Raw genomic sequence first — 25,608 nt, 5'->3', positions numbered from 1 at the left:
TATAGGATGAGGGTTTCTGTATACTAACTAGCCGATTAAAACTGTTGACATTATTGACACTCTAGTTGACCACCCGTGATGAATCGGGTGAACACACAAGAAAGAATACATAAGTATCCTTTCAAGTTGTTTGTGAGGAACAATGCATAGGCTGGCGTAGTTGGATTTTAATATTATAGAGGTAAAGGGGCATTTGCCGACCCGTTAAAACAGAGCCTGGTGCACTGCAAGAGAGGGAGGCGCTTTCCAGTGAAGTATATATCTTGCCTAGCACAGCCTCATCATATACAGACCGGAGCTCCTAACCTAGACTCCGCCTCTTTATAGTTTGTGATTATGAGTAATCGCAAAATGGCCGCCGAGATGAATCTATGATCAGCTTCAGCTTTATACGTACCAGCCGCCTCCTCCCCTACATCCTCATTGCCCTCTCCACCGGCCTGGCAGCTGCGGGTACAGTGCATCCTGCACAGTGCGACTGGGGCATCGCAAAGACCAAGGTGAAGGTAAAGCCCGAACATATAAAGTCACTGCTGCACGGGCGAGAATGCTGCTATTGTCCCCAGACAATGGAGAACAGCTGATCGCAGGGAAGGGGGCTTGTGCCGTATAGCCTACTAGCCATAGAGAATACTTCTTGCACGTCAACCCATGCAGTAAATAAATATAGTAAATAAAAAACCTTTACTCTGCTATATCAAATTTAATATGTTATTGGGGCGAGGTAGTGTTTTTATTATGTGCTGACATAAACATTGTTCTTGACTTGTTTGTACAATAAATGGTCTTTATATGAAGCCTAGATTTGGAAACGGTTTGTGTGTAGATGTTTATTGGTGAACTGTAGCTTGTAGACTAATGGCTTGTGCTGTGGATATGTTTATGAATTGCAATCGTTCTCACGATTTAAACATTTGTAAAATGCTTTGCACAATGATTTGATCTTAAAGCTGTAGTACACAGTGTAGATTTATTGGTCCATTAGAGGGATCTGGTCAGCACATCTGGAGATGTGACGTAAGCAATGCATATTGAGGTGGAGGAAGAGATGGTGTGCTAAGGTTCGACAAATCACTAACTTGGAAGTCATGGCTCCAAGAATTTTACTCTAAAGCTTCTAACTTTAGAGTTTAGACTATGCAGCATATTCATGTTTACAAACACCATTGCTTGATACTTTAGTGTTCTTGCATGCTACTAGCAAAAATAACAAAATCTTGTTTGCACATAAAGTGTAATGCTGCCCATGTGTTATTTTATTGTTGCATTTGTCTGAAAGGTCTCCAAAAGTTTAAATTTACATTTTACTGTAGACTGATTTTGCAGCGTCCTTGGCAATTAATTTTGATGTCAACCAATAAGTATATACTGTAAGCTTCACTTGTGATCTTGGCAAATTCTCAATCTATTAAAAAAACAACAACTTAATGATCCTGTGGATTGACATTGCACAAAACAAAAGAAATTGTTTTATTGTGATGAACAAGTCGTCCAAAACAACTTTTATTTACTCTGCTAATATCTAATTATATATATATATATATATATATTTATTCCACTGACCTGTATGCCATAAATTTCATGTAGGGGATTGCTCATCATATGGTCAAAACATTAGGTTCAGTATGTAATGTTTAAATTTGAAGTCACTTCTGAGTTCTGAATGAATATCTATTTGAAACTATGATGCTAAGGCATTTTAAACATGTTCTGTTTAATTTGTTGGCACCTGTGTCATTATATGCATCTGTACAGGGTTTGATTTTGACTGACTCCTCTTAAATTGGGGAATTTTAGTAAAAATGTACCACTAATTACAGTAGAATTGAATAATTGATTAATACACAATAAAAAGACAATAGAATACAATAGAACCTTGAATTTAAAATGAGCAGTAGAATATTTTCTATCAAATTTCAAAGTTAAAGTGATTGTAAACTTTAACAAATTAAAGCCCAGTATCAAATAATACTCTTAAAAACAGGGGCACTTTAATTCATTAAAGTTTGCAATGATGCTTATTTTTTAAAATACTTACCTATGCTTTATGGTAAACATAATGTGGGTCCTCTGCCGGCATCTCATGCCGTCATTAGCATATTTATGATGAATCCGGCTTCCTCCAATCATTGTGTTGCCCCACAAGCAAGACGCCAAAGGGGGCACACAATGATTGGAGGATGCTGGATTCTTCATCAATCTGCTAAAGAAAGCAGCAGATGCGGTGGAGGATCAGCGTTATGTTTACCATAACGCAAAGGTAAGTATTTTAAAAAATAATAATCATTGTATACTTTAATGAATTAAAATGCCCCTGTTTTTAAGAGTATTATTTGAAGCTGGGCTTCAATTCGTTAAAGTTTACAATCACTTTAACTTTGAAATTTTATAGAAAATATTTTACTGCTCATTTTAAAGTCAAGGTTCTATTGTGTCACGTGACAACTCTTAGACTTAGCCAATCACAAAATTCCTATACGTATAGACTGTTTACTTCTGCACATGCTCAGTAGGAACTAGAGCCTCAGAAAGTATACATATAAATGCACATTTTTATAATGATTGTATATTGGAAAGTTTTCTTAAACTGCATGATTTATCTGAATCAAAATTTTTTTTTTTTTTACTTTGGTGGCCCATTAGTGCATTTTAGTTTTGAATAGAATCATTTTTCAAAACACTTTTTTTTTTCCAGTGATTGGTTTGTGTATCTGCATTTAGATATCACATATGCACAGAGAGCTGTCGTTAAAGCTTATTGTGTTTACGCCAGCTCTCCGATTAAGCATGGTAATGTAGTGCGGTTGCAAAGGTATAGGGATTCACACAAGTTAAATCACTAGTCATTAAGACCGATTTAAATCATGGTTATCATTTTTAGAATAATAACTTTTCCGATAATTTTTCTCGTTATATCAGACCACTACTGATTTGGTTATATAGCATTAGATATGCATAGATAGATAATTGAAATTAATCAAATTATTGGAATTTGAACTATCTCCAGTTTAATAGGTCAATCGTTCAATTTGATCAACTTTATTGGAAGTAGAAAATGATTACCATAATAATAACAATTTTAATAGTTTTATTTAACTAAACAAAAATAAACATTACCTTAACCCCTTAACGACCAACATCGTACCCTGCACAACGTTGGCCGTTATGCCCTTAAGGACCAGCGACGTATCCTGTACGCTGCTGCAGTCCTGGGCTTCTCTCTGCCAAGTGGGGCACTACAGAAATAGATGTGCAGAGTTGTCGATGCAGAGAGGGTCACTCTGTGTCCCTCTCTGCATCGGCCAGCGGTAGTGCCGATCGTTGAATGTTTGGGAGCAATTGCAGGGTAGTGGGTGGGCGGCCCATCACTGATGAACTTCCGTCCAGCTGTGTGGAAACACTCGCCGGTGGGTGGGGGGCGTGTGCACGAGTGTGCATGCCCGCAATCTGCCTATAGGTGCATAAAAATGTAATGGGTGAGGCTTTATTAGTTTGAGATTTCTGACGTTGCCCATTATTAAAAACAGAGTATCCTTGCCAATGTTAAATGCACTCAGTTGCTTCTCCAGTTAACATAGTTAGATTATTTCCATATTAGTTTGGGTTCTCCTTGTTGTTTACATTTCTAAGCATATTTTTATGCCCATGAAAAAGCTTCTTTCTTATATAATAGAATTATGTCTGGAATGACCACCACAAATATATATGTACTGAAGATGTTTCAAAGTAACCAACAATAAATATAACAGGAAATATTTAGCAAAAAAAGGAAATGCATATGACTGCTGAAACAAAAAGCAGTTATAAATGTGAAGATATGACTAGAGGTATAGGTTAATAGTGACATATTCATTTGCAATAACAAATTTGCATGGGTTTATACTCAGTGGAAATTTTAAAAATGAACCCCCAATAATTTTATTGAAATCTGCCTTTGTAGAAACGCAAATTGTCTTTATTGAAAAGCATACCTAGGTAAAAAAACAGAAGCGTCTGATTGGTGGCTGCAAATATATGCCTCATGTTATGGGCTCACCCATGTGCATTGCTGTTTCTTCAACAAAGGATACCAAGATAATGAAGACAATTAGATAATAGAAGTAAATTGGAAAGTTGTTTAAAATTGTATGCTTTATAATAATCTTTAAAAAAAATTGGGTTTTATGCCCCTTTAACTCTGCACCTATAGTAATGTTTCTATTACAGTGTTATGTCGGCTCACTGGGATGAACTTTTTTTACAATTCCAATGAACATCCAATCAGCATGTGTGTCATATGACACTCATGAAGTCCAGCCCTTTGAAAGCCCTTAGGAAGCCTATGTAGAGACTGGGTGAGACTGCTCTCTCTGTCATAGACCAGCCAAAAGAGTAAATGAAGGGGGGGGGGGGCAGAAGATATCTTGTATAATATATATATATATATATATATATATATATATATATCTTTTTTTAAATGCGTTTTGCTTGTACACTAATATATTTTTCCTTGCAATATCCTTAATGCCTGAAATTTACCGTCACTTTAATTTGTGTCATTCAACCCGTTGCTGACTGATGTTAAACTAGCATGTGTGTATGACTGTATGCTGCCAAAACTTTTACTAGATCCTTTTTTGCTAATAGAAATATATTACAAAACATGTTTCTATCTTAAATTTAAATGCACTTTTGCACATTTCTGTTATTTCCATGATGTCCGTTTAAATTTTGGATTTTAAATAAGCAACTCCTGAAATCAAGTATTTAGTTTGTTAATATATGGTAAATAAATATGTCTTTAAACACTAAATGCATTTTATAAGTGTAGTCATAGTAACCCCCATGAAATCTATCTTTCACTAAATTCCATTGCTGACCTGTTTGCACATGTGCAGCAACTTCAGATACCTGCAGTGTAACTTAGGTTCCATATTGACAGCACCCATGATTACAAGGAGGTGCAGGAAACATATTTAGAGGGCGATTTATCAAGCTGAGGCGGACAGGGGCGCACATACGCACCCATGTCCGTTGCAGCTCTCCTCTGGCGGGCTGATTTCTCCTGGTGGCTATTTTGCGCTCATGTGCAATTCCGCCTCCTGCCCGCACACAGCCAATCACGCGCGGACAGAAGCTATCAATCTCCCCGGTCGGACTAGACTGTGGAGATTGAATTTTGCCAATTTGGAGGTGTCAAAAGATTAGGGAAGCACCGGTCTGATGATCGCTGCTTGTTAAATACGGCGTGCAGGTTCTCTTGTGAGAACCTGCAGCTGTAGTGGGTTGAAAGGCTTGCAAAGCCTTTAATAAATCGACCCCTTAGTGTTTAGTGTCTCTAAGTATTTTGCCAGTACTTTTCATCCAAGGCATTAAAGTTACTCGAACATATGAGCCATACATAAAAATACTTAATGTAAATGCTGTAAATGTCTTTGTAATATTTGTATGTCTGAACATTAAAAAAGTAGTACCTTGAGTGTGATTTAAATATTTGAGGTTGTTAAAGCATTAGGGGGTCGATCCGATATAAAGCGTCGCCCGCAAAAGCCGGCGACGCCAATATTTGCGCGGATTTGGTATCACATATACGGCGTAACCTAGAAGTTACGCGCGTATATTTCTGCCGTCGCCCGCAGTTTTTTGGGCCATAGGCAGGTATACCAAACCCGCGCAGTTTGGTATCCAATATGCAGCGTAAGGACTTACGTGGCGAAAATGGAGAAAACTTACTCCATTTTCACCTCGCCACAAAAAGCAGCCGTAAGAAGCCTTACGCTGACTATTGGAGCCCCGTAACTCCCTAAACTAACTAGAAAATAAACCTAACACCTAACGCATGCGCAATGTCTATCTCCCTGTCAACCGCGATCTGCTAAAATAAACCTAACACCTAACGCATGCGCAATGTCTATCTACCTGTCAACCGCGATCCCCCCCCCCCCCCCCCGAAATCCCTAATAAAGTTATTACCCCCTAAACCGCCGCTCCCGGACCCCGCCGCCATCTACATAAACTAACCCCCTACTGTGAGCCTCTAAAACCGCCGCCATCTACCTTATCTATCCCCTAATCTGACCCCTTACACCGCCGCCACCTATATAAAAATGATTAACCCCTAATGTAAGCCCCTTACACCGCCGCCATCTCTATTAAAATGATTAACCCCTAATTTAATCTACCTACCCCGCCGCCAGCTATATTATCTATATTAACCCTAAGTATATTATAGTTAATATAGGTATTACATTATATATATTAACTATATTAACCCTAATTATATTAGGGTTAATATAGTTAATATAGTTACTATAGTATTTATATTAACTATATTAACTCTATCTAACCCTAACACCCCTAACTAAATTCTTATTAAATTAATCTAATTCATTTATAAACTAAAATGTTCCTATTTAAATCTAAATACTTACCTATAAAATAAACCCTAAGATAGCTACAATATAATTAATAATTACATTGTAGCTATGTTAGGGTTAATATTTATTTTACAGGTAAATTGTTAATTATTTTAACTAGGTATAATAGCTATTAAATAGTTATTAACTATTTAATATCTACCTAGTTAAAATAATTACCCAATTACCTGTAAAATAAATCCTAACCTAAGTTACAAATACACCTACACTATCAATAAATTAAATAAACTACAAACATCTATCTAAAAATACAATTAAATTAACTAAACTAAATTACAAAAAAAAATAAACACTAAATTACAAAAAATAAAAAAAAGATTACAAGATATTTAAGCTAATTACACCTATTCTAAGCCCCCTAATAAAATAATAAACCCCCAAAATAAAAAAAATTCCCTGCCCTATTCTAAATTCAACAAATTTCAAAGCTCTTTACCTTACCAGCCCTTAAAAGGGCCTTTTGTGGGGCATGCCCCAAAGAATTCAGCTCTTTTGCATACAAGAAATACAATACCCCCCCCCCCATTACAACCCACCACCCACATACCCCTATTCTAAACCCACCCAAACCCCCCTTAAAAAAGCCTAACACTACCCCCCTGAAGATCTCCCTACCTTGTCTTCACCACACCGGGCCGAACTCCTGATCCGATCCGGGCGATGTCTTCCTCCAAGCGGCAAAGAAGAATTCTTCCTCCGGCGATGTCTTCCTCCAAGCGGCAAAGAAGAATTCTTCCTCCGGCGACGTCTTCCTCCAAGCGGCAGCAAAGTCTTCATTCTTCCGGCGGCATCTTCAATCTTCTTTCTTCGCTCCGCCGCCGCGGAGCATCCATCCCGGCCGACTGCTGAACTTGGAATGATGTACCTTTAAATGACGTCATCCAAGATGGCGTCCGCCGAATTCCGATTGGCTGATAGGATTCTATCAGCCAATCGGAATTAAGTTAAAAAAATCTGATTGGCTGATTGAATCAGCCAATCAGATTCAAGTTCAATCCGATTGGCTGATCCAATCAGCCAATCAGATTGAGCTCGCATTCTATTGGCTGATCGGAACAGCCAATAGAATGCAAGCTCAATCTGATTGGCTGATTGGATCAGCCAATCGGATTGAACTTGAATCTGATTGGCTGATTCAATCAGCCAATCAGATTTTTTTAACTTAATTCCGATTGGCTGATAGAATCCTATCAGCCAATCGGAATTCGGCGGACGCCATCTTGGATGACGTCATTTAAAGGTACATCATTCCAAGTTCAGCAGTCGGCCGGGATGGATGCTCCGCGGCGGCGGAGCGAAGAAAGAAGATTGAAGATGCCGCCGGAAGAATGAAGACTTTGCTGCCGCTTGGAGGAAGACGTCGCCGGAGGAAGAATTCTTCTTTGCCGCTTGGAGGAAGACATCGCCGGAGGAAGAATTCTTCTTTGCCGCTTGGAGGAAGACATCGCCCGGATCGGATCAGGAGTTCGGCCCGGTGTGGTGAAGACAAGGTAGGGAGATCTTCAGGGGGGTAGTGTTAGGCTTTTTTAAGGGGGGTTTGGGTGGGTTTAGAATAGGGGTATGTGGGTGGTGGGTTGTAATGGGGGGGGGGGGGTATTGTATTTCTTGTATGCAAAAGAGCTGAATTCTTTGGGGCATGCCCCACAAAAGGCCCTTTTAAGGGCTGGTAAGGTAAAGAGCTTTGAAATTTGTTGAATTTAGAATAGGGCAGGGAATTTTTTTTATTTTGGGGGTTTATTATTTTATTAGGGGGCTTAGAATAGGTGTAATTAGCTTAAATATCTTGTAATCTTTTTTTTATTTTTTGTAATTTAGTGTTTGTTTTTTTTTGTAATTTAGTTTAGTTAATTTAATTGTATTTTTAGATAGATGTTTGTAGTTTATTAAATTTATTGATAGTGTAGGTGTATTTGTAACTTAGGTTAGGATTTATTTTACAGGTAATTGGGTAATTATTTTAACTAGGTAGATATTAAATAGTTAATAACTATTTAATATCTATTATACCTAGTTAAAATAATTAACTATTTACCTGTAAAATAAATATTAACCCTAACATAGCTACAATGTAATTATTAATTATATTGTAGCTATCTTATGGTTTATTTTATAGGTAAGTATTTAGATTTAAATAGGAATATTTTAGTTTATAAATGAATTAGATTAATTTAATATAAATTTAGTTAGGGTTAGATAGAGTTAATATAGTTAATATAAATACTATAGTAACTATATTAACTATATTAACCCTAATATAATTAGGGTTAATATAGTTAATATATATAATGTAATACCTATATTAACTATAATATACTTAGGGTTAATATAGATAATATAGCTGGCGGCAGGGTAGGTAGATTAAATTAGGGGTTAATCATTTTAATAGAGATGGCGGCGGTGTAAGGGGCTTAGATTAGGGGTTAATAATTTTAATATAGATGGCGGCGGTGTTAAGGGCTCACTTTAGGGGGTTATAGATATAATATAGCTGGCGGCGGGGTACGGGAGCGGCGGTTTAGGGGTTAATAACTTTATTAGGTTGCGGCGGGGTAAAGGAGCGGCGGTTTAGGGGTTAATAGCTTTTTTATTGTTAGGATAGTGAGGGGGGATAGCGGATAGAGGGTTAGACAGTGCGGGCTATGTTAGGGAGGCGTGTTAGACAGTGCGGGCTATGTTAGGGAGGCGTGTTAGACAGTGCGGGCTATGTTAGGGAGGCGTGTTAGACAGTGCGGGCTATGTTAGGGAGGCGTGTTAGACAGTGCGGGCTATGTTAGGGAGGCGTGTTAGACAGTGCGGGCTATGTTAGGGAGGCGTGTTAGACAGTGCGGGCTATGTTAGGGAGGCGTGTTAGACAGTGCGGGCTATGTTAGGGAGGCGTGTTAGACAGTGCGGGTGTTTTAGACTTTAGTCAGGTTTTATAGGCGCCGGCAGATTCTAACGTGGCGCAAGTCACTGGCGACGCCAGAAATTTGTACTTACGCAGATTTCTGGACATCGCTGGTTTGTGAGACTTACGGCACGTTAGCATCTGACGGCGACCTATATGGGATGGCTCGAGTTGAGAGCTGAAACTGCGGGCGACGCCGGTTCCCTCGCTTGCGCCGCAAACTGCGATCGATATCGGATCGCGCCCTTGATTACCTTTTTTCTCTTGGAGGCTTGTTAATTTATTTTGCAATTTTCAATTTTATAATCCCATTACGTAGAGAAGTAGTCTGTTGGTCCATCAAAAACACAAGTGAAATGTGTTAACAAACAAGCAGTCTATCCGAACTATCTTCAACAGTGATTTGTTTGTGCTAAAACCATGCACAAAAATCTATTTAATTGTCAGTCTGACTCTTGTACGGGCAAGATTTATCAATCTGTGAACGGAAAGGGTTCACATGTTGTGAACTTATCCGCATCTGTTCACCATAATTTACATTGCACAGGTGAATGCTTGTGCAATGCTGCCCCCCTACCCTCACACAACCAATTGGATGAGAGTAGGGCTTGTCAATCACCCCGGTTGAATGATTCTGGATGATTTTCATCCGCAAAATCCAAATGTGCAAGAGGGTTTATGAAGCAGCGTTTTAAATAGCTGCTTCATAAATATCAGTTGCTGGCTCAATTCACCTCATGATAAAATTTGCCCTTAATCTCAGACTTTTCAATCTAATTAATTATATACGTGTTAATTCAGAGGCTTCTTGAATGGAGGATGGCCACGTGAAGTAATGACTAGCATTTGTTACAAGTTCTTAGAGGGAACTCTGGTAATGTCCTTAGCCCTGTACTCATTCTGTGCAGACTGCTGGCAGGGCACATATTTGGTTTTGGTGGAACACAATGATATACTACTCTGGGCTGCAGACTGACTTTTCCCCCAATCTCCAATAATCTGATTTCCTGATTTGGTCCATTGGAAGAAATGCAGTTTGTCTCTTCAGCGCCAGGTTATCTAGTCTGAAATCTAAGCTAGACAGAATATTAACATAAAGATGGCTAAAAACTGCCTACATTGACTAAAATGTGTAAAAATAAAATATAAATAAAAAAGATTGTTGACAAAGACAACATCATGTGACAGCTATGAGCCAATCACACTTATATACGTATACACTGTGAAATCTTGCACATGCTCAGTAGTAACTGGTGTCCCAAAAAGTGTGCATATAAAAGACTGTGCCGATTTAATAATGCAAATAAATTGGAAAGCCTACTAAAACTGCATGCCCTATGTGAATCATTAAAGTTTAATTTTGTCTTTAGTGCCCCTTTAGCTTAAAATATGGACCATAGAAGTTTGAGAATACATATATACTTGTTCTGGGTTTGATGGGTTATTAAGAACTTTGTGTTTAATCAAGTGATAAATTAAAAAAACTGCTAAATATAATTGATACATGATGCTTACGTCATTACAGATGTTCTGAATACACATTCGGCTCTATTTGACACTTTTCCCCATTTATCAAATATTTAACAGGTACGCTTGCGTCTTTCCCGACACAGCGTACCTGGTTTTCAATCCGCCACCCTTGAGGCCGCGGATGCCATAGAAATCAATGGGAGTCTGAAAGCACCGAAAGCTTATGTTCGATGCTGCAAGAGAATGAAGCATACCCCATTGATTTCTATGGTAGAAAAAAAGTTACATTTACACCTAACACCCTAACATAAACCCTGAGTCTAAACACCCCTAATCTGCCACCCTCGACATCGCCGACACCTACATAATGTTATTAACCTCTATTCTGCCGCTCCCCGACACCGCCGTCACTAAATAAACTTATTAACCCCTAAACATCTGGCCTCCCACATCACCACCACTAACTAAACCTATTAACCCCTAAACCGTCAGCCCCCCACATCGCAAAAAAATAAATTAAGCTATTAACCCCTAAACCTAACAACCCCTTAATTTTAAATTAAAATGACAACATCCCTATCTTCAAAAAAATTAAAACTTACCTGTAGAATTAAAATAAACTAATTTTAAACTATTAATTAACCTAGTATTATACTACAATTAAATAAACTAAATTACATATTAAAAAAACCTAACCCTACTAAAAATATTTAAATATACAATTAAACATTCTTACAAAGTCCTAAATTACAAAAAAACAGCTGTTACAAAAACAAACAAACACTAAATTATGAAAAATAACAAACCAAATTATCAAAAATAATTTTTTTACACCTAATCTTATAGCCCTATCAAAATAAAAAAGCCCCCCCCCAATAAAAACCCCCCCCTAGCCTACAATAAACTACCAATGGCCCTTAAAAAAATGGGCCTTTTGTGGGGCATTGCCCCAAAGATAACAGCTCTTTTACCGGGTAAAAAAAATACAAACACCCCCCCAACAGTAAAACCCACCACCCAACCAACGCAAACTATCTAAAATAACCTAAGCTACCCATTGCCCTCTAAAGGGCATTTGTATGGGCATTGCCCTTAAAAGGGCATTTAGCTCTTTTACTGCCCAGACCCTAATCTAAAAATAAAACCCACCCAAAAAACCCTTAAAAAAACCTAACACTAACCCCCGACGATCCACTTACATTTCTTGAAGTCACGCTTGAAGGATCCATCCAGCCGGCGAAGTCATCATCCAGGCGGCAAGAAGTCTTCATCCAGGCGGCCTCTTCTATCTTCATCCACCCGGCGCGGAGCGGGTCCATCCTGAAGACATCCAGTGCGGAGCATCCTCTTCATATGGTCGCCGCCGTACACTGATTCTTCAATGCAAGTGATGCAATCCAAGATGGCATCCCTTGCATTCCTATTGGCTGAAAGATTTCAATCAGCCAATAGGAATTAGAGCTACTAAAATCCTATTGGCTGTTCCAATCAGCCAATAGGATTGAGCTCTCATTCTATTGGCTGTTCCAATTAGCCAGTAGGATTGAGCTCTCACTCTATTGGCTGATTGGAACAGCCAATAGGATGAGAGCTCAATCCTATTGGCTGATTAGAACAGCCAATAGGATTTTAGCAGCTCTAATTCCTATTGGCCGGATGAAATCTTTCAGCCAATAGTAATGCAAAGGACACCATCTTGGATTACGTCACTTGCATTGAAGAATCAGTGTACAGCAGCGACCGTATGAAGAGGATGCTTCTCACCGGATGTCTTCAGGATGCACCTCGCCGGATGTCTTCAGGATGGACCTGCTCCGCTCCGGCAGGATAAATATAGAAGAGGCCATCTGGTGAAGACTTCTTGCCGCATGGATGAAGACTTCTTGCCACATGGATAAGGACTTCGCCGGCTAGATGGATCCTTCAAGCGGGACTTCAAGAACTGTAAGTAGATCGGTGGGGGTTAGGTTTTTTTAAGGGTTTTTTGGGTGGGTTCTAATTTTAGGTTAGGGTATGGGCAGTAAAATAGCTAAATGCCCTTTTAAGGGCAATGCCCATACAAATGCCCTTTTCAGGGCAATGCGTAGCTTAGGTTATTTTAGATAGTTTTTTTTTTATTTGGGGGGGTTGGTTGGATGGTGGATTTTACTGTTGGGGGGGTGTTTGTATTTTTTTTTGCCAGGTAAAAGAGCTGTTATCTTTGGGACAATGCCCCACAAAAGGCCCTTTTAAGGGCCATTGGTAGTTTATTGTAGGCTAGGGTTTTTTTTTATTTTGGGGGGACTTTTTTATTTTGATAGGGCTATAAGATTAAAGGGACATTAAACCCCCAAATGTTCTTTCATTATTCAGATAGAGGATACAATTTTTAAAAAGTTTCCAATTTACTTCTATTATCAAAAATGTTTCATTCTCATGTTATTCTTTGTTAAAGAGATACCTAGTTAGGTAGCATGCACATGCCTGAAGCACTACAGGACAGGAAATAGTGCTGCCATCTAGTGCTAATGTATAACATTGTTGCAAAACTGCTGCTATATAGTGCTGCAGACGTGCACACTCTTGAGCTTACATTTCTGCTTTTCAAATAAGGATAACAAGAAAACGAAGAAAATATGATAATAGAAGTAAATTAGAAAGTTGTTTAAAATGTTATGTTCTATCGAAATCATTAAAGAAAAAAAATGGGTTTTACATCCTTTTTAAGTGTAATGTTTTTTATTTTTGATAATTTGGTTTGTTATTTTTTGTAATTTATTGTTTTTTTTTGTAACTTAGGACTTTGTAAGAATGTTTAATTGTATATTTAAATATTTTTAGCAGGGTTAGGTTTTTAAGATGTAATTTAGTTTAATTGGTAGTTTAATTGTAGTATAATACTAGGTTAATTAATAGTTTAAAATTAGTTAATTTTAATTCTACAGGTAAGTTGTATTTTATTTGAAGATAGGGATGTTGTCATTTTAATTTAAAATTAAGGGGTTGTTAGGTTTAGGGGTTAATAGCTTAATTTATTTTTTTGTGATGTAGGGGTTAATAGGTTTAGTTAGTGGTGGTGATGTGGAAGGCCAGAGGTTTAGGGGTTAATAAGTTTATTTAGTGGTGGCGGGGTAGGGGTTAATAACTTTAGGTTGCGGCGAAGTCGGGGAGTGGCGGGATAGGGGTTAAACATTTTAGTATAGTAGCAGCGTTTAGTGAAATGGTATAAAAAAAGTTGGGAAAAAGCCAAATAGACGCGAGATTGATGACTGCTAGTTAAAGTGAAAGTAAATCCTAGCGTTTTACAAACGCTAGGATTTACTATTGAAACAAATAAAGGGCACTTTTTTCATGAAGTATAAGATACTTCATGTAGAAAGCTCTTTTATTTGATTCAATCGATCGCCGTTTTTAGCTGTTACAGCAGCCCTCTTAGCCAATAGCAGTGCTGTAAATCCGGCTTGGCGCCCATGGAACCCGGATTTACCGCACTGCTATTGGCTAAGAGGTGAAAACGTCACCTGTTAGCCAAAATTGTTTTTAGCCGTGCTCTGCTGGCGATCGATTGAATCAAATAAAGGAGCTTTCTACATGAAGTATCTTATACTTCATGAATGAAAGTGCCATTTATTTGTTTCAATAGTAAATCCTAGCGTTTGTAAAATGCTAGGATTTACTTTCACTTTAACAACAGTCCGATGCTCATTGCCAGGTACTTGGTGCGCATGTTTTTGACGGCTTTTTTTTTTATAAATAAGGAGAGCGTATTGAGATCTGCGGCTGCAATGTTTGGCGATGTTAGGCGTGCGTATTGACGCTCGCGAATGCAACATAGTTGACGCTTTGATAAATATCCCCCATAGAGTTCATCTTTTGCATGGTAAGAACAAAGAAACATGCAGTGGATAAGATTTCTATAGAGCTTTTCTTTGTTAACACCTTTAACCTGTCTCTGTGATGGGCCGTTTACTAAGTGAGTGATGCGATTTTGACTAGTAAGACTTTTAAAGTTTTCACCCTGAGTGTATGTTACTCAGATCATTTTCTTTTTCATGATAATAATTAAAGAGCTTTTGATTGGATCAGCAGCGTTTTTATTTCTGGACCAGCAGTGTTCTGCGTCTCCCAAGCTCTACTTTAAAGGGACAGTCTAGTCAAAAATAAACTTTCATGATTCATGAATGAAAGTGCCATTTATTTGTTTCAATAGTAAATCCTAGCGTTTGTAAAATGCTAGGATTTACTTTCACTTTAACAACAGTCCGATGCTCATCGCCAGGTACTTGGTGCGCATGTTTTTGACGGCTTTTTTTTTTATAAATAAGGAGAGCGTATTGAGATCTGCGGCTGCAATGTTTGGCAATGTTAGGCGTGCGTATTGACGCTCGCGAATGCAACATAGTTGACGCTTTGATAAATATCCCCCATAGAGTTCATCTTTTGCATGGTAAGAACAAAGAAACATGCAGTGGATAAGATTTCTATAGAGCTTTTCTTTGTTAACACCTTTAACCTGTCTCTGTGATGGGCCGTTTACTAAGTGAGTGATGCTATTTTGAAAAGTAAGACTTTTAAAGTTTTCACCCTGAGTGTATGTTACTCAGATCATTTTCTTTTTCATGATAATAATTAAAGGGCTTTTGATTGGATCAGCAGCGTTTTTATTTCTGGACCAGCAGTGTTCTGCGTCTCCCAAGCTCTACTTTAAAGGGACAGTCTAGTCAAAAATAAACTTTCATGATTCAGATAGGGTATGTAATTTGAAACAACTTTCCAATTTACTTTTATCATCAATTTTGCTTTGTTCTCTTGGTATTCTTAGTTGAAAGCTAAACCTAGGTAGGCTTATATGCTAATTTCTTAGCCCTTGAAGGCTGCCTCTTATCTGAATGTATTTTGACTTTTTTTCCACAACTAGAGGGCGTCAGTTTATGTGTGTCATATAGATATCATTGTGTTCACGCCTGTGGAGTTACCTAGGAGTCTGCACTGATTGGCTAAAATGCAAATCTGTCAAAATAACTGAAATAAGGGGGCAGTTTGCAGAGGCTTAGATACAAGGTAATGACAGAGGTAAAAAGTGTATTAATAAAATTGTGTTGGTTGGTTATGAAAAATGGGGAATGGGTAATAAAGGGATTAACTATATTTTAAAACAATAAAAAATACTGGTATAGATTGTCCCTTTAACTAAATTGGGGGTTAAACACATAGCATTGCAGTGTCACTAGTGATAAAATGACATGCTCTAACAAATTAGAGCATGTAATTTTATCACTATAATGACCCTTAAATGAGTATGATTAGAGGTGTCTTACAGGTAGAGGATAAAATGTGTGTGGAGACACACAGGGTAGAATATAGACAGAAGTATAAGACTGGTACTGTGGACATACCTAATAGGTCAGATCTTAGACTGGCATTATTGCTCAATTCCATACAGCATCGGAAGTAATGTTTTATTTTTATTTTACATTAAATTATTATTATTTAATTACGAGTTTTGCGTTATGAGTGAAAAAGCCTCATAACACTGCTTTTTCACTACCGCTGCTATTACGAGTCTTGCAGGTATAGCTGTACCACACAATTTTTTGACCGTAAAGCAACGTAACTACCGCACCTTTCAAAAAGTCGTTTTTCAATGGGACTTCCTTAGCGCCGGTATTACGAGTTTTGCTTGGGAGGCCAAAAAGTTAGCGGTACAGCCTATATTGACAAGATCCGTACCGCCATCTAAAGTCAGTAGTTATGAGTTTTACGTTACAAAGCTGTTGCATAAAACTCATAACTAAAGTGTTACAAAGTACACTAACACCCATAAACTACCTATTAACAGCTAATCTGCCGCTCTGAACATCGCTGCCACTATAATAAACATGTTAACCCCTAAACCGCTGCACTCCCGCATCGCAAACACTAGTTAAATATTATTAACTCTTAATCTGCCACACCCAACGTCACCGCCGCCACTATACTAAAGTTATTAACCCCTAAACCTAACCCTAACACCCCTAACTTTAATATAATTAAAATAAATCTAAATAAAAATTAGTAAATAGTAATTAACTATTTACTAGCTACCTAGTTAAAATAAATACACATTTACCTGTAAAATAAAACCTAACCTGTCTTATACTAACACCTAACATTACACTACAATTAAATCAATTACATTAATTAAATACAATTAACTAAATTATTAAAAAAAAATAAACACTAAATTACACATATTAAAAAATAATTTATCAAATATTTAAACTAATTACACCTAATCTAATAGCCCTACCAAGCCCCCCCCCCCCCAAGAAAAAAAACCCTAGCCTAAACTAAACTGCCAATAGCCCTTAAAAGGGCCTTTTGCAGGGCATTGCTCCAAAGAAATCAGCTCTTTTACCTGTAAAAAAAAAAAATACAAACAACCCCCCAACAGTAAAACCCACCACCCACACAACCAAACCCCCCAAATAAAATCCTATCTAAAAAACCTAAGCTCCCCATTGCACTGAAAAGGGCATTTGGATGGGCATTGCTCTTAAAAGGGCATTTAGCTCTTTTCCATTGCCCAAACCCTAAGCTAAAAATAAAACCCACCCAATAAACCCTTAAAAAACCTAACACTAACCCTTGAAGATCCACTTACAGTTTTTGAAGACCGGAAATCCATCCTCATCAAGCCGGGAGAAGTCTTCATCCAGACGGCATCTTCTGTCTTAATTCTTCAGACACAGATCGGCTTCATTTTCAAGACATCCGGCATGGAGAATCCTCTTCTGTCGACGGCTACTGAAGAATGAAGGTTCCTAAGGGATGTCATCCAAGATGGCGTCCCTTGAATTCTGATTGGCTGATAGAATTCTATCAGCCAATTGGAATTAAAGTTGAAAAAATCCTATTGGCTGATCCAATCGGAATTCAAGGGAAGCCATCTTGAATGACGTCCCTTAAAGGAACCTTCATTCTTCAGTAGCCATCGACAGAAGAGGATGCTCCGCGCCGGATGTCTTGAAGATGGAGCCGCATCGGAAGGATGAAGATAGAAGATGCTGTCTGGATGAAGACTTCTGCCCGTCTGGAGGACCACTTCTTGCCGCTTGGATGAAGACTTCTCCCGGCTTCGTTGAGTTTTCTGCCTGCTTGGATGAAGACTTCTCCCAGCTTGATGAGGATGGGTATCCGGTGTTCAAAAACTGTAAGTGGATCTTTGGGGGGTTAGTGTTAGTTTTTTTTTTAAGGGTTTATTGGGTGGGTTTTATTTTTAGATTAGGGTTTGGGCAATGGAAAAGAGCTAAATGCCCTTTTTAAGGGCAATGCCCATCCAAATGCCCTTTTCAGGGCTATGGGGAGCTTAGGTTTTTTAGATAGGATTTTATTTGGGGGGTTTGGTTGTGTGGGTGGTGGGTTTTACTGTTGGGGGTTGTTTGTATTTTTTTTACAGGTAAAAGAGCTGATTTCTTTTGGCAATGCCCCGCAAAAGGCCCCTTTAAGGGCTATTGGCAGTTTAGTTTAGGCTAAGGTTTTTTTTTATTTGGGGGGGGGGGGGGCTTTTTATTTTGATAGGGCTATTAGATTAGGTGTAATTAGTTTTAAATATTTGGTAATTTTTGTGTAATTTAGTGTTTATTCTTTTTTGTAATTTAAGTTAATTGTATTTAATTAATGTAATTGATTTAATTGTAGTGTAATGTTAGGTGTTAGTGTAAGACAGGTTAGGTTTTATTTTACAGGTAAATTTGTATTTATTTTAACTAGGTAGTTAGTAAATAGTTAATAACTATTTACTAACTAGTCTACCTAGTTAAAATAAATGCAAACTTAGCTGTGAAATAAAAATAAAACCTAAGATAGCTACAATATAACTATTAGTTATATTGTAGCTAGCTTAGGGTTTATTTTATAGGTAAGTATTTAGTTTTAAATAGGAATTATTTAGGTATTAATTGAAATTTTTATTTAGATTTATTTTAATTATGTTAAAGTTAGTGGCTGTTAGGGTTATGGTTACTTTAGGGTTAGGGTTAGACTTAGGGTTAGGTTTAGGGGTTAATAACTTTAGTATAGTGGCAGCAAAGTTAGGGGCGGCAAATTAGGGGTTAATAAGTGTAGGTAGCGACGACATTGGGGGCAGCAGATTAGGGGTTAATAAGTGTAATGTAGGTAGCGACAACATTGGGGCGGCAGATTAGGGGTTAATAAGTGTAATGTAGGTGTAGGCGATGTCAGGGGCAGCAGATTAGGGGTTAATAAGTGTAATATTAGGGGTGTTTAGATTCAGGGTTTATGTTAGGGTGTTAGGTGTAAACATAACTTTTCTTTCCCCATAGGAATCAATGGGGCTGCATTACGGAGCTTTACGCTCCTTTATTGCAGGTGTTAGGCTTTTATTTAGCCTGCTCTCCCCATTGATGTATATGGGGAAATCGTGCACAAGCACGTAAAACCAGCTCAAAGCAGCGCTGGTATTTGTGTGCGGTATGGAGCTCAACGCTGCCATATTGCCTGCTAACGCCAGATTTTTGCAAACCTGTAATAGCAGCGCTATTAAAGGTGAGTGGTGGAAATAACTTGCAAATTATTAACGAGCCGCTCATAACGCAAAACTCGTAATATGGTCGATTGCTTGGTACATTTAACAGATTATAAAATATTTGGGGAGCACAGCTCTACACCTCCCCTCAAAAACAACCTAGGCCACTTTTTGACCTCAATTAAACTCTCTGAGCTGAGGATTTTTAGTTGAAACAGGCCACGTTTGGGCCTGTGCCAAACAGTCTTACCTCCTGAGTCTGCCAGGGCCACAGATAGGTCCAGAAAACTCAAAGTCCAGCGGAGGGCATGTGAACTATCGATAAATAACTCAAGAAGAAAAATTAAGTAACTATTATATGAATAAGAAAAATATTCCTATAGTGAATAAACATTACCATTACAAACAGTATGTAAATATTATGATATTATCAGGTAATGATGAAGCAATTATAGGCCACCTTAGGGCTTTACTCTATGAACTTTTATGTCTGTTGAGATATTAGCTTACTGCTACTGCAAGTGTCACAAAACAAAAACTTTTTAAAACTATTAGTTATCTATTGGTGTTTGCTGCGCACAGTAACGTGGGGCAAAAACTTTTCTGAGAGCTGTGGGCTTAACATAGTAAAACAAATAATTTGATATATATATATATATATATATATATATAAAAAAATTTCAACAAACTACAAGAGGAGAACAAGGACCATCAAAAATTTCCATGGCCCGGAACAGATAGGGAATCAAGCACTCTTTTTCAAAAAAATATAGCTGAATTAGACAAAAGAAATAAATCTCTGACCAGTACAATCACAGAGAACAATAAATAATTTATTAATGGTACAGAAAGAAAGAAATCCTAACTCTCCGACTATATCAATTCAGGTATATGTTAGGAACACAAAGTAAAAATTGTTAAACAAACAAAATGGTACATGTGGCCAATTAAAACCCTGAAGATGTGCACATCATGAACACAATGTTGGCAAAAAATACAGTCCAAAGACACCTAGTACACCACTACACCCAAGCTGTACACGGTACCCAAGACAATTCAAGGGATAATTACCGGACAGGTAAAATATAGGGATCTAAGTAGTGATAGGTGCTTTGTAAAGATTTCAGGAGCAACAGTAGCGGCAGTATAACAACAATTACAAAGAATTACATACAAGTATGAAGAATAGCTATTGCAAAGGTTATTAGCAATAAGATAGATAATAAATTGCATGCAAGTATGAAGAATAACTATTGCAATGGTTATTAGCAATAAGATAGACAATAAAACATAGTAATGAATCTTCCATAATGAATTGCCTCAGAACAGCAGTTTGCATAGAAACATAGCAGTTTACATAGAAATGCCTGCATATACAGAGATAGAATTCTCACAGAAGTGTATTGCTGAAAAAAACAACCAAATCACACCAGGATGATTTTCCAAATATAGCGGTATTGTTTTCAGCCAAACTTAGCATAAGTCCAAGGTATGCAAAAAGCGATAAGTGCTGCCAAAGCTGCATGCGTGTTGGTAAAGCATCGTCCGCATTATTGCTGAAGATATTGTTTGAAAACAGCAAATAAGCCAAATGAGCAGTAGGAGTCAGTCCAGGCTAACCCCCCATATTGCATATGAAAACAGCTAAGTTCCTGTGTTAAACCATAAGCATGCACTTATCTGATTCTGGAGGTGTCCACAATAGAAGTCCGTTGTTAGTAATTCAATTACCGGTTACTTCCTGAGATACTGCCTTGTAATTGTGTCCCATGAGACAGTTTGCTGAGCCAGTCAAGTGCTACACGCTGAGACACTGCAGCGTGGATGGGCTGTGTGCTTACTTCCTGATTGGTCACATGTGCGTCCGTGATCCAATGCCTACAATCCTGATCGTTTCACCCACAATGCCAAATGTTAGACGGGGCTTCCTCAGGGCGGATGGATCTTAGCCCTGCAGGGAGGGAATATATCTACAGAGACTCCTCCCAGTTTTAACCAATTATGTACCTTAATCTTAATGCTAAACATTGTGTAACAAACCTACCAAACCTAACTATTACAAAAGAAGAAAAAAATAATAAATATTACAAAGTTTATAAGACATAATAAGTCAGATTTTTATAGGGTCTGCACCACATTGAAATTGTATTTAATACAACATTAATGTTTATAAATTTTGATAATAATCTTTTCCATTGAAAAAGACACATTTATAGTAGCCATTTGTCCTGTACTCTTTTCGTTTTATATATATATATATATATATATATATATATATACAGGTATACCTCACTTTACAGCGCTTCACTTTACAGCGATTCGCTAATACAGCGCTCTGTGAAGCTGAAGTTCAGCCTCCAAGGATTTTGAAACAGTGCTGTAATCATTTTGAGATTGCAAGAAAAGTGACTGGCACCATTTTTTTATGCTTAGTTTACTCTGTTTACAGCATTACAGTGCAATCTGTGTCTCAGTGCTATAGTCTTGCAAATTTTACTACAGTAATTGTCACTATTTTACAGGTACAGTATTTATTGAATCCTAATTGAATACTGGGCTGTGCTAGTGTTAAACTAAACGTAGCACTATTGCACCCCTAATATATATTAGTTCAAACATTTTTTAAGCACACTGGCAAGTGAATAAAAAGCTAAAACCCCCTTGTTTCACTTTAAGGCGGTTTTCACTTTACAGCGGGTCTCCGGTCCCTAACCCGCTGTATGAGCGGGGTATACCTGTGTATATATATATATATATATATATATATTAGGAGTGACAGATTTTAGGTACATATAAAAATATATGAAAATAATTAACAGCTGAGTAACAATACAAATCTCCAGGTCACCACCAATGAAAATTCATGAGTGTGTGTTGCCAATAAAATTCTATTATAACAGTCATACATCCTGCTACAAGTCAGTTACAAAACTAGGTACTTTCACCCTATACCACTACTTTCCTCAGCAAATATGTGAATACAGCAGGTCACTATCACTTTACAATAAGTGTACCAAGCATTTGTTTAAGACTTCTCTTATACATCTCACTACCTAGGCGTGAGCCCACTAGGTCCATCCTGACAAGGAAAACAAGCTGGGCTCTAGAGTATTAACCTCAGTAGGCTAACTAGGCTGAATGTAGTGGACTCTAACTCAAATAGAGATATCATTTACATAAACATTTACTGCTGCCGTATAACTATGCATTGCTACAGCTAAATAAAAAGAAGGGAGACGCAGGATACCTCTCTACAGTAGGAATTCATGCGCTGCCTAGGAGAAGTGCATAGAAACCTCAACAACAAACACACTGAGGAACGATATATATATATATATATATATATATATATATACATATACAGGGAGTGCAGAATTATTAGGCAAGTTGTATTTTTGAGGATTAATTTTATCATTGAACAACAACCATGTTCTCAATGAACCCAAAAAACTCATTAATATCAAAGCTGAATATTTTTGGAAGTAGTTTTTAGTTTGTTTTTAGTTTTAGCTATTTTAGGGGGATATCTGTGTGTGCAGGTGACTATTACTGTGCATAATTATTAGGCAACTTAACAAAAAACAAATATATACCCATTTCAATTATTTATTTTTACCAGTGAAACCAATATAACATCTCAACATTCACAAATATACATTTCTGACATTCAAAAACAAAACAAAAACAAATCAGTGACCAATATAGCCACCTTTCTTTGCAAGGACACTCAAAAGCCTGCCATCCATGGATTCTGTCAGTGTTTTGATCTGTTCACCATCAACATTGCGTGCAGCAGCAACCACAGCCTCCCAGACACTGTTCAGAGAGGTGTACTGTTTTCCCTCCTTGTAAATCTCACATTTGATGATGGACCACAGGTTCTCAATGGGGTTCAGATCAGGTGAACAAGGAGGCCATGTCATTAGATTTTCTTCTTTTATACCCTTTCTTGCCAGCCACGCTGTGGAGTACTTGGACGCGTGTGATGGAGCATTGTCCTGCATGAAAATCATGTTTTTCTTGAAGGATGCAGACTTCTTCCTGTACCACTGCTTGAAGAAGGTGTCTTCCAGAAACTGGCAGTAGGACTGGGAGTTGAGCTTGACTCCATCCTCAACCGAAAAGGCCCCACAAGCTCATCTTTGATGATACCAGCCCAAACCAGTACTCCACCTCCACCTTGCTGGCGTCTGAGTCGGACTGGAGCTCTCTGCCCTTTACCAATCCAGCCACGGGCCCATCCATCTGGCCCATCAAGACTCACTCTCATTTCATCAGTCCATAAAACCTTAGAAAAATCAGTCTTGAGATATTTCTTGGCCCAGTCTTGACGTTTCAGCTTGCGTGTCTTGTTCAGTGGTGGTCGTCTTTCAGCCTTTCTTACCTTGGCCATGTCTCTGAGTATTGCACACCTTGTGCTTTTGGGCACTCCAGTGATGTTGCAGCTCTGAAATATGGCCAAACTGGTGGCAAGTGGCATCTTGGCAGCTGCACGCTTGACTTTTCTCAGTTCATGGGCAGTTATTTTGCGCCTTGGTTTTTCCACACGCTTCTTGCAACCCTGTTGACTATTTTGAATGAAACGCTTGATTGTTCGATGATCACGCTTCAGAAGCTTTGCAATTTTAAGAGTGCTGCATCCCTCTGCAAGATATCTCACTATTTTTGACTTTTCTGAGCCTGTCAAGTCCTTCTTTTGACCCATTTTGCCAAAGGAAAGGAAGTTGCCTAATAATTATGCACACCTGATATAGGGTGTTGATGTCATTAGACCACACCCCTTCTCATTACAGAGATGCACATCACCTAATATGCTTAATTGATAGTAGGCTTTCAAACCTATACAGCTTGGAGTAAGACAACATGCATAAAGAGGATGATGTGGTCAAAATACTCATTTGCCTAATAATTCTGCACTCCCTGTATGTCACATAAACAGAGAAAATCGACACTAAAACATCATATCCCCAAGGCTAGAGCATAGTAGTTGTAGGAGGAAAGCACAATCGGTTAAAATGGTACATGCCTAAATCAAAGCTGTACTTACAAATATGGGCGAACAAGTATAGAAACTGTAAATCTATAGAACTCACTATGTGTGAGGAGGGCAAATAAACTAGTATGATTTAAATAACAATAGGGCCACTCTTGGACCCTTGAATGACATTTGTAAACAACTCAAATAATGAAAACTTTTTTTTTATATCACAGCAACTATAGGATGATATCTGACAGTTTAGGGCCACTTTTGGACCCTCTAATAAAGTATAGTTTTATGCAACATAAGAACTGTTAAATGCAGTATATCTCTATAGCAAGTAACACACTCATATAACTTTTAAGTTATCTAGTAAATGGTATTTGCTCAAAACTTGGGCGTGGAAGGTACTGCTTAAGCATCTGGGGTTTCTCTTAAACCATAGATTATTGGAGCACACCTTTAGTGAAGGGGCAACAATCCATAGGGGCATAGTACTTGTGTTAAATAGCATAGTGGGAGTATAAGATACAGGCATCATAGTTATACCTGAAATGGCATATAAGAGAATATAATACTATGAATCTAGTTGATAGGAGGTTAGTTAGGTGAGTAACTATTGAGGTATGAGCTATAGCTATATAAGGCCCCCCCTATCCATAATACAAATTAACTTTCAGCCACACATATAGTGTATAACTTAATAGGGCAAATATCTTATATATAAGGCTGTACTGGGAAACTATATCTATCCAAGACTGACTAAAATGCTGCAAGCCAATTAGTTGAAGAAATAGCAGTGCATTAGAAGAGTTATAGGCATACAAACAACACTTTTCTAAGGGAAAATATAGATTCCAGGGTATTACAGCTCTAAATAGTCTTCCTTATTACAGTATACTAGATGATATAACGTGAGAAATTCACCATAGTCAAGTGCAGACAGTAAAAATATATATCAGGCTGTAGAGTTCATAGCATACCCCACTGTACAGAGCAAAAGGTGATACTACCACACTGACAAGCAAACAAGCGTAAATAGAAAAAATGCTGAATGCAGTTCAGTGACACAGGCACAGTCCCAAGTCTCATCCAGTTCCCTGTTTATGCCTCTCAAAGATTAGTAGTCGTTGCCAAGTGTCCAACACTGTTGTCCCTCCCAAGCAGTCCCATGTTATGGAGATTCTCATTTTGGGAATATTAGACAAACGTGGAAGTGGGGCAAAATCTATGAGACCGTCCAATACTGCTTCTGACCTTAGTCTCGGACCTTGAAGGATCGTCAGAGTCCCACTTCGAATCGGTACATCAAGCTGACCGTGTAGCCCCTGAGGCAAGCTCTGGTGCTCCA

The 25,608-nt window shown here is 38.0% G+C and overlaps 1 protein-coding gene across 3 annotated transcripts in view; it reads left to right on the top strand.

Annotated features, from left to right (window-relative positions):
* Positions 1-351: 351 nt before the first annotated feature.
* The window catches only part of C6H5orf24 (chromosome 6 C5orf24 homolog), a 109,837-nt gene continuing 84,580 nt past the window's right edge, over positions 352-25,608 (top strand). For 2 of the 3 annotated variants that reach the window (XM_053717209.1, XM_053717207.1), the window contains exon 1: positions 352-506. The gene's annotated coding sequence lies outside the window, so the exon portion shown is untranslated. The remainder of the gene's footprint in view (positions 507-25,608) is intronic. The other variant, XM_053717208.1, reaches the window with a different exon arrangement.

Source organism: Bombina bombina, chromosome 6, assembly GCF_027579735.1.
Source record: "Bombina bombina isolate aBomBom1 chromosome 6, aBomBom1.pri, whole genome shotgun sequence".
NCBI classification, from domain to species: Eukaryota; Metazoa; Chordata; class Amphibia; order Anura; family Bombinatoridae; genus Bombina; species Bombina bombina.
This window is presented reverse-complemented; position numbering and strand designations above follow the sequence as displayed.